We start from the raw sequence: 8904 nt of genomic DNA on the forward strand, positions 1-8904 counted from the left end.
TCCTAGAAGTAAACACTGTCCTAAAGAAGCTATGACTTGAACCCTTGGATGGTTTTGCACCAATAGTATATATAGTAGTATTGCTTTGAATGATTTTTAAATATTTTACAAATGGTATTGTATCTGTCCTTTTATAAGTAGCTTTATAAACTCAACATCATATTGCTAACTATGATCTGCTTAGTTTTTGAGCTGATCATGTATCCATCGTATGAACGAGGCACTTTATTATTTACTGCACTAGAGACCAGGGTTTGGTGATTTTCACTAGCGTACTTAATGCTATAGTGAACATCTTTGTGTATGTCCCCTTGTGCACGTGTCCAGGAGTTTCTCTAAAGAAGATACCTAGATTTGTAAAGTATAAATGGAACGGCTGAAGGGTAGATTCTGCTTAATTTCAGATTGACGAGGAATTGCCAATGCTCTTCATGGTGGGTGAGCCAAGTCACACGCCACAGAAAGCGTACAGGAGTTTCTGACTCTCACAGCCTCACCAACCCCTGGGAGATGAGTCTCTACCAGTCACATGAGTTTACAAAGTGAGCTCATTGTTTTAATCTGCATTTCTGATTAGTAATGGGATTAAATGCATTTTTACATGGTTTTTTTTACCATTTGGGCTACCATTTCTGCAAGTTACCTCTTCTTATTCTTTGTCCTTGTTTTATTTTCTCCTGCACTGATTTGTCTTTTTGTTTTGAATTGGGGAAGTCCTAAAAATATCTTGGATATTCATTTTCTGTGCTTTCAAGAGGTTTTCTCTGCTGAGTGTGTGGTTTATCTTTTTGTTTTGTCTACTGTATCTTTGGTAATAGATTGTGTGGTCATAATGTATAGCTATATATAATAGATATAATAGAGTCTTAAAACTTTTAATCTGTTCAAATTTGTCAATATTTTTTAATGTTTGTTTACATCTTGTTTCAGAATTCCTCCTTTAACATGTTATCCAGTTATTATGCTATATTTTCTGAGGCTTTTCTTGTCGTATTTAACTTTTAATCCATATAGTATTTATTTTTGTGATTTGTGTGAAGTAGGTTTCTAATTTTATTTCTTCACATATGCACTGCCAGTTAAGATGGTAGAGTGATTGAATAGTCCATTCTTTCTCTTCTTTTTAATGTTCATAGGTTTGTTACTAGTTCTATCCAGCTACACTGATCTACTTTCTATCTCTGCATTAATAATGCATATTTTAATATTTAATTGCTATGGTTTTACAAGCCTTAATTTCTTGTAGGTGAAGACACCTTGATATGCGTTTTCAAAATTGTCTTTCATATCCATTTCCCTCCAAGAAGTTCAGGACCACTTTGTTGAAAGTTCTGTGAAAACTCTGTTGCATCTATGGTTTTGTTTCTTCACCATTCCTAATTCGTACCATTTGAATAGTTTCCTTAAATAGTTTTGCCAGAAGTTTGTCCTTTTTTTAGTCTTTTCAAAAATTTGTTTTTGTTGAATCTTTCTAATTTGTGTTATAATTTCTTTTTTGAACCAGGAAGTATTCAGAATTGGTTTTTTAATTCTCATTTTTATCGCATTTTGGTCAGAAAACATGTTCCGTAAGATGTAGATTTTTTTTTTTTTTTGAGACTTGCTTAGTGGCTCATTCTACTGTCAATTTTTGTAAATGTGCCATGCGTGCTTGGAAAGAATATGGTTTCTTTGTTGTCTTCAGGGTTCTATAAATGACCATTTAATCAGTTACTGAGAAATCTAAAATCCCCTACTAAAATTGTGAATTTCTAGGTTCTTTCCAGTAAATCCATTTTGTTTGTTTGTTTGTTTGTTTTGAAACTATGTCCCTAGGGGCATAAAGGTTCAAAATTTTTATATTTTTTCTGGAAAGGATTGTTCCTTTCATTATTAGACAATAAGCCTCTGTGTCCCTAATTCTCTCTCCCTCCCTCTTAAAGTTGATTTTACTGATGATTATATGTTTATATGAGGCTTTGCTGCTGTTATTGTTAGTATTTTTCAGATATTTCCTCCCCTTCAATTCTTTTACTTTCAGTTTGTCTGTGTCACTATGCTTTAGGTGAGCCTCTCGTTAACAACATATAACTAGAAATTCAATATACAATCTGTAAGTCTCTGTATTTTATTTGGGAAGTCGAGTTTCTTTACATTTTTTATGATTACCATTATACTGTATTTCATCAAATCTAAGTTGCCATTTATTATAAGGTGCAACACCATTTTAGTTATCATTAAGAAACAGAAAAAATATTGCAATTAAACAGTGACACAATGCTTATTTGGAACTTATTAAAGAGGTATTTTAGAATTAATTATAAATACTTAAAAATCATGTATTAATCTTATGCATAAATATAAATGAAATAAATCAATTGTTATTTCTAAAAATTGTCACATTCAGTGTCTAACTCTTCTCAATTAGTTTTTGACTCAGAGTCACCAATGTTTGTGCTTTTCCAGACCCTATCACCCTCCATGCTATCAAAAGCAGCAATTCTCAAAAGAACTAAAAGCCATTAGAATTGGCTGTTAAGCTGGCTTTGCAATTATGTAGAACAAACCTCTTTTGGAGGCTAGCTTTGGGAATGTTGTTAAACCTGTTTTATTCGTCACCTTCTCACTCCTTCCTCACGACTGTTTGGATCTTAAGAGTTAAAGTACTGCTCCACCATTGTTTTTAGGATTTTGTTCTGAGATGCTGACATCCATTCTGCAAGTTTTGCTGCTGGCTCTTTTGATGTTCATGTGTGTAGTCGTTGGCGTCCACATCACAGGTCCTGCATGGCCAACGGGGATTTTAAAACACCATCAGTTGAAATATGCATTCTGATTTCAAAGATGTTAAAATGTGAACACATGTGCACCTTAGAAATGATGAAACATTTTATAGTTTATTTACATAAAGATATAAGAGTTATTTTTATGCTTTATTCTGCTTTCTCTTTGACATACCTTTTTTTTCTGGAGTATTTTTAGCTCCTTTCCTGTCTTCTATTGGATCAAGTTTTCTTTAGTTTTCTTCTTTTTTTAATTAAAAAAATTTTTTTATTGGAGTATAGTTGCTTTACAATGTCGTGTTAGCTTCTGCTGTACAGCAAAGTGAATCAGCTATACGTATACATATATCCCCTCGTTTTTAGGTTTCCTTCCCATTTAGGTCACCACAGAGCATTGAGTAGAGTTCCTTATGCTATACAGTAGGTTCTCATTAGTTATCTATTTTATACATAATAGTGTGTATATGTCAGTTCCAATCTCCCAATTCATCCCACCCCACCTTTTCCCCCTTGGTGTCCATACATTTGATCTCTACATCTACGTCTCTATATCTGCTTTGCAGATAGGTTCATCTGTACCATTTTTCTAGATTCCACATATATGTGTTAATATACGCTATTTGTTTTTCTGATTTGCTTTACTCTGTGTGACAGTCTCTAGTTCCATCCATGTCTGGAAGTTACACATTGTTTTTTTCTTTTAAGTAAACTTTACATTTTTAGCATTGATATTTGCCTTGGTAAAGTTAATCAATATCTCTATTCAGCTCTTTAATAATTCACTAAATTGATTGCTTTGTCTCTACTTCCTCCTCATTTAATGTGTTATAGTTCTCTAGTATTATAGTTCCAACTTGTTTTGAACTGGCCAAGTTGGTGGTATTCATTACTAGTGTTGTGATTTTTATGATCAATACTCACTCAGATTTACACCTTGAAGAGTACCTTTGCTCTTTATATCTGCTTCTTCAAAATGTATTGCTTCTTCCTTGTGAATACAGTTTCCTTCTTCCTGAGATACATCTTTTAGTTTGAAAATGTCTGTATTCTGCCTTCGCTCTTAAATGATAGCTTAAATGAATGTAGAATTTTGGGGGAGAGGGATATGTGATTTCTAGCACCAGGTGTGTAGTGTAAATGGGGTTCTAGTCCTTCCCACGCCCTCAGTTTGCAAAACAAGCTCATTATTGCTGTCTCCTGTTCAGGTCAGCAGGCAGGGCTTTCTCAGTCCCTTTCACTGAGATGGAAGCCTTTCCATGGCTCTGGCTTAATTCCACATGTCAGTCCCACTAGACACGTGGAGTCAACCCACTTCCTGCCCTTCCAGCCTGCTCACCCCTCCAGCTTTCAGGCCCCTCTTTATTGTTTGCTGTTAGGAATTTCTCTTTCTATCTTCTGAGTTCAGGTCTGCATTACATTTTTATCTTGCATTTCTAGGTGTACCGTGGCAGGAATGTTTTACATTGGCCCTATCTGACTTTCCATGGACCCTATGAGAATACTGCATTTTTCTTTATACAATGTATTTTTAAAATATTAAAAATAGTTAAGATTATATTAAAAGGAAATTCAAGTGTTCAGTTCAACTTCTGGTTCCATGGAACCTTGGCTTTCTACAAAATATGGTCTTTTAATGACTGCCGTATTGTATGATTTTGAAATCCATGGTTAAGTGACTGTTTGGGCATGAGATCCCAGACCTGGAGTGGAGAAAACAGACTTCAGGCAGGACGTCACCCCTTAAGGTTTACCAGCCTACGGCAGACACACACCTGAGGTATCAGAAATTTGCTCCCCATGCAGGCTCTGAGTTGTCACTCCCAGAGCAGCCAATGCACTTCTCCAGGCTATGATTTGTAGCTTCTGAGAGGCTAGATTAGAAAAGAAGTGGTCTAAAGGACAGAGCAGTTAATTATTAGGCAGAAAAAGAAATCTTTTTGTATGCTTATTAGCTAGTTGACTTTCTTTTTCTTTCTTTTTTCTTCTTATTTTTCTATGATGTGATATCAAGGAAATGAAAACTGTCCTAGCCCACTGGAGGAGTATGAAATGGTGTAGCCAACTGGATACCATCTCTTTCAGTCAGTTAGCTTTTGGTGTGTAACAAACAGTTGCAAAACTTAGTGCTTTAGAAACAACACACATGCTCCACGTGAGCTCTCATCCTCCATGAGGCTTGCCCAGGCTTCTTCCGACAGTGATGTCCGCCTTCCAAATAGCAACAGAAAAAAAGGGAAGCTCACTGCACAAGCCCTTGTCAAGGCCCTGCTTGCATTATGTTGGTTAAAGTCCTGTGGCCCAAAGCAAATCGTATGATTTGCTTTGAGGAGATGAAAGTCACATTGCAAAAGAGCGTATGTGTAGGGATGGACATAACCTTTAGGCCATTGTTGTAAACTGCCATTCTATAAAATAAATACACTCTTTTTGGTGTCTATATGTTAGACATCTACAAGGGTGTTTATCTCACTGTCTCTTTGTATGATAGAAAAACACTGGGAACTACTGAAATGCACATTGGCTGGGGAGTGATAACAAAAGCATCTGTGCTATTGAATACCATAACGCAGTTGAAGAGCATGTGATAGATTCGGGAGTACGGTCCTAAAAAGACATATCTTTAAATGAAAAAAGCCAGTGGCTGAACCATACAGACCTCACACCTCCCACCATACGCAAAAACTAAATTCCTGCAGATACATTATGTCACGTCATGCATGCGCGTGACAAAATGTCAAGAAGTATACCCTCTAGATGGAGAATAGCAGTTACTGCTATGGAGGGAGTGAGCTTGAGTGGCGGTCAGGGGGAATTTTATTTATTTTGGAGGGGTATCCCTTGAATTTTTTACCAAATGAATGCCTTCACATGCTGCTTATTTAACAATGAATAAAATTTGAATTTGAACCTAAAGAAAGGAATAACAGTGCTCCTGGGCCCTGAGACTCTCTTCTCCTTTCCTCCTTCTCTCAGTCATACTTGCTGCTTGGTGGGAGTGTTTCAAACTTAGTAAACCAGATACAAGTCAGGGCAAGATTCTGGAACTTACCCTCTTCAAAATACACCATTCAGCCTAGTCATCATGGTGCCCAAAGTGACAGCCAGCATAACTCCTATTGTGTAGTTTTGGGGTCCTGGCTTCAAATGCCAGGCAAAATGTTATAGTATCATTTTTTCCTAAATGATTTCAACATCATCTGAAATAAGTTGATCACTAATTTTTTGTGAAACATTAGTGTCTAGTGAATTATAATTTTGAGGCTGACACAAGCAGAGATTTAATTGTTGACATATCCTGTTCATTCCAGTCAAAACCTTTATCTTCTAGAATTTCTGATGTTTCCACAGCGTAGTGTATAGTTAGTCCACTGTCCACAGGGACTGACTATTTATTATTCTCTGTCTACACCAACCCTTTGGGGTTCTGTGGGAAACGAGTAATGCCAGACAAAATACCAAAGTTATCTCTTTGGCATGCCCATATAACTTACACAACGCGGGGCGAGGGGTGCTCCATCTTACTGACCAGTTAGAATAGAAACAAATAGAAAATAAGAGTAAAAACTCATAACAGTTATAACTATTAGTTTCAGAAACCACTGCATGTTGGTGACGATAATTATGTAGTATTTTTTAAATTGATTCTTTGTATCTGTGCCTAATGATATGTTTATGTTATTGACTTATTATCTTGAAAAGAAAATTTAAAACTACCGTGACAAAACAAAGTTTTTAAGAAAATCCGTGTCAACTTTCAGGTTTTAAACTTCTGTGCTCCTTTCCTGTCCTATTCTTTTTCTTGTGTCTAGGTATGTACCGTTTTACTGTAGAACTCACACACACACACACACACACACACACACACACACACACACTCCATTATTTACTAGAGCTCTGGAGAAGAGCTGTTTCCCATAAGGTTAAAGCAGGTGTGCCCTCCTCATTGACAATTATGACTCATGTCATTATTCTACATTTGGAGGGACTGTCTAATCTCTGAGGAAATGTTAACCTCTTAGATTTTTTGGTTTGACATCACAGAACCAATGATACTAATTGGGTACGGACACACCTATGAATTATGAGACGTAGCATGTAGGTGATTTCCATAAATCTTCTAGAGTGAGGGGTGTGTGTGGGGTTCCTATTTCTATGATAACTCTTAGAGCATCATGTGTCATTTGTAAGTACTGGAGTTCTTATTTGGTGAAATAATATTGCAGCCAATGCCGTTGGTATTTTGCTGTCAATATTTTAAAATTTCTTCCACACTAGATAAAATAATTGGTTAAAAATCAGAAAACTGTTAAAACATTTCACAAATTATAAGATGACTATTATTTATTGGCAGCAACAGAAAGCAAAGCAACTGGTCTGACAAAGAACATTCTGGACAAGCAAAGTCAGGAAAGTGTAATTGGTCAAAATGTTTCTTGTATGTCAATGAAATACTAATATATACATAAAACTTTCCTTATTAATAAATTCATTTATTGTTAAATATTTGGATGTTATAGTGAGAGTTCTGTAAATATTTAACTCTGAAGTCTACTCAATTTGCCTAAAAGTGAATGAGATTAGTTTATAGCCACATTTTTAGTCCAAATAAATGAATGCAGTTTAATGTTTATGTCAACTCCACCACTAAAAGTTTCAGTTAATACTGACATGTTAGTTTCTGGGAGGGTGTTTATTCTGAAGGTCCAAATTTTCATTCAGCAAAGGTGATCCATCTGGTAGAGTTTGGTTGACACTGGTTTCATGTTTAAAGTGTATTTCATCCAATAATATGACGTTAAAAGAGTATAGAGTCGTGCATGTAGGAAATACTGGTTCTGAGGTTCTTCTCTGAACTCCGTTCATTATCTTATATACTGTATTACTGACACACAGCTATCTGTGTGTGATAACTTCCAGCTCTGGAATGCCCCCTCACTTCTGTTTGCCTCCTCCTGGGTTTATTTACATGTGGGCATTGCTGCTAATTAGCTTTGGGAGGGAGGAGGGAGATTTCTATACATCCTCTTGGTGTGGCCCCATGAAGAGATGGTCCTCATACCTGGAAGAGCTTCAGCTTTCACTCATTACCTTCAGTAAACACAGCCTGTCCCTTTAGTGACCAACTGCTGCTTTCACATCTTCTAGTGAAGAGCTGAGCAATTTGCCAAATTAATTTTCTCCCCTTCAAGGTAGTTCTTGGTGGGTAATGCCTATGTATGTACCCTCTTAACTGGATGACTTCTTAAAAGTATGCTTTACAAGATGGAAAAGTTAACGATGAAAAAGGGCCATCTTTCCTGCCCCTTCATGACTGCTTTTTATAGTTTATTGAAAATTGAGTTCTTGGGGTTACATTGTGGGAATGTTTTCTGAGACCTTTGGCCAGTTTTGAATTCACTGAAAGGCAGATATATTGACTTGTTTACACTTGAGTGTTTTTATCTGGTCACCTGACTGTAAGGAGGAAGACATTAGGTTCTGAAAACATTCTTTCTAGGCGTTTCCAGAGAGAACAGTCCTGCCACCATGTTCTCACTCACAGTGTTTGGGTTCCTTTTTGTCTAGACAGGGTTCTCATGGTTGTAACATCTAGGGGTTCCTATTTAATTCTCCCCTCCCACCCCCCCCCCGGCAAAAGCTGTGATGAATTTTCGCTAAGTCAGCACTGACTAGATGAGATTCTGTTGTCTACATGAGCTTCCTGGGAAGGTTAACACACGCTGGCTCTTGAAATCTCTTTAGGGCAGTCACAGGAATTTTACTCGGATTTCCTTCCACATACAACATCAATAAATATGGAAATGAAGGCTGCAAATGTCACTTCTGATGAAACAATATGCTGCCTAAATTCAGTTAATTGTAAGGTACTTAGTGTTGAAAGACAAAGATATGCTAATCTTATTAAAATATGCCTGGTTAAATTTAGCTATAAATTCCATTCAGGGTCTCCTGCTTTATACATTGTTCCAAGTCAGAATGTCTGGAAAGAAACCACCCACTATGCAGGATACAGAATTAGTAATTTGGAAAGGTGAAAAGTTTAATTATGAGTCTGTCTTCTGGGGAAAAAGGGAAACAAGGCTGAAATCTTAAAAAAATTTTTTTGTTTGTTTAGATTAAACCAACTGAAGGGCACTCTCAC

Source organism: Pseudorca crassidens, chromosome 1, assembly GCF_039906515.1.
Source record: "Pseudorca crassidens isolate mPseCra1 chromosome 1, mPseCra1.hap1, whole genome shotgun sequence".
Lineage (NCBI taxonomy): Eukaryota > Metazoa > Chordata > Mammalia > Artiodactyla > Delphinidae > Pseudorca > Pseudorca crassidens.